General features: G+C 42.0%; 1 protein-coding gene across 1 annotated transcript in view; it reads right to left on the bottom strand.

The window, feature by feature from the left end:
* Positions 1–2,022, bottom strand: part of ARMC9 (armadillo repeat containing 9) — a 152,406-nt gene that overhangs the window by 105,751 nt on the left and 44,633 nt on the right. The window lies entirely within an intron of this gene.

Below are 2,022 nucleotides of genomic sequence, written 5' to 3' on the forward strand. Positions count from 1 at the left end.
CGCTGGCATCACACCCTCACCATCTGGGCAGGAGACTGTAGCTCTTCTCTGAGGAAAAGGACTAAAACCCAAACCAAACCCATTGCCATCAAGTCAATTCCAATTCATAGAAACCTTATAGAACAGAGTAGAATTTCCCCACAGGGCTTCCAAGGAGTGGCCGGTGGATTCAAATTGCCAACCTTTTGGTTAGTAGACGGACGCTTAACGACTGTGCCACCAGGGCTCCAGAAAATGACCACTCAAGAAGAAAGAGCAAGAAATTCTGACATCAGAGGTTCTCAACAAATGGCCCGCCAGGGCACCCTCAGTGAGCACTATGTCCACAGGCCCCACCCTCACACTCAGAGCCTCCAGGCAGCTCTTCAGTCACCACTCTAACCCATTAGGAGACAACCCAGGACCACCAGGCACCCGAGGACAGCTTCTAACGTGGAAAACAGAACAAATGAAGAAAACGAAAGCAAGCAACTCTGAGGAAATGAGACTGTACAGGGAAAAGAAAACTAAAAATAAACAAACTAAAATCTGTCACTAATATCCTCAGAGATAAACGACACTATATTGTATTAACAAAACAGAATGCTATGAAAGAGGAAATGAAAACCTCAACAGAAAGGTTGGAAAATAAAGATAAGGAAATCTTCCAGAAAGTGGAGCACAAAGAAAAAGATGGAAAACATGAGAGAAAAGGTAAGAAAATTCAAGAACAAGTTCAGGAGGTCCAACATTCAGAAAGGGAGAGCAAAGACAACAGGAGGGAGGGAAAGAGTCACGGACAAACAACTCCAGAAAGGTTCTTGAAGCTAAAGCCATCAGGTTGCAAGGGCCCACACAGCACTCACAGCAATGGATCAAATGCACCTCGTGCAGCACATCAGTGGGGCATTTTCTACTACTGGTGAAAAAGAGACGATTCAACAGGCTTCTAGAGAGGAAAAAAAAGCAGGTCACGTATGAAGGATTAGCAATCAAAATGGCTTTGGGCTTCTCAACGGTGACACTGGAAGCTAGAAGGCAATGGAGCAATGTCTTCAAAATTCTGAAGGAAAATTATTTGCAAACCAGAATTCTATACAAAAGATAAAGACAATTTCAGACATATGCAGTCTCAAAAATATACTTCCCATGTACGCTTTCTCTAGAAGCCATTAACTAAAAGATGTGCTGCACCAAAACGAGACTAAACAAGAAAGAAGACGATATGGGATACTGGAACAGGAGATTCAAATCAGGAAAGAGGTGAAAAGAATCCAAGGGAGTCTGCTGAAGAGATGAAGAAGCCAGCAGTCCAGACCAACCCAGTCATCTCAAGAGAGTCACATGTTGAGGGCTGTCCTCAAGATGCTTACTGCCATTATACCATCTCTATCTTGGTAAGATTTTTACTGAAGTACAACATCCATATCGAAAATAGCACAGATCAGAACTGTACAGCTTGACCAATTTCCACAAAGTAGACATGTGGTTAACGAGCAGCCAGGTCAAAAAGCAGAATATTACCTTCTGGTGCCTCCTTCCAGTCTCTGCCTCACCAAGGGCAATATCTCTCCAACTTCTAACATCACAGGTTAGTTTTATCTGTTGTTGAATTTTTATATAGATAAAATCACACAGTATGCACTCGTTTATGCCTGACTTTTTTCATCCAATGTTGTCTGTGAGATTCATCCATGCTGTGTGTTGTTGCTTCTCACTACTCTATGTATCTCGTTCTACAAATATATCGCAATTAACATATTCATTTTGCTGTTAATGAACATTTGGACTATATCCAGTGTTCTGGTTTTTATAAGCAGTGATGCTATGAACATTCTTGTACATTTTTTTAGTGAACAGATGGACATATTTCTAAGTGTGGTTATGCTGGGACACAGAGTGTGCATATGTTCAGTTTTAGTAAATACTGCCAGTGTTCCAAAGTAGGGCACCGTGTACCATATTTTTCAACCGAGAACAAATGCCTGGGTGAGGTGAGTCCAGACCCTTATCTGTGCTTGAATAGCCTTGACCATGCGTTGA

Source organism: Trichechus manatus, unplaced genomic scaffold (genome assembly GCF_000243295.1).
Source record: "Trichechus manatus latirostris isolate Lorelei unplaced genomic scaffold, TriManLat1.0 scaffold00249, whole genome shotgun sequence".
Taxonomy (NCBI): Eukaryota; Metazoa; Chordata; class Mammalia; order Sirenia; family Trichechidae; genus Trichechus; species Trichechus manatus.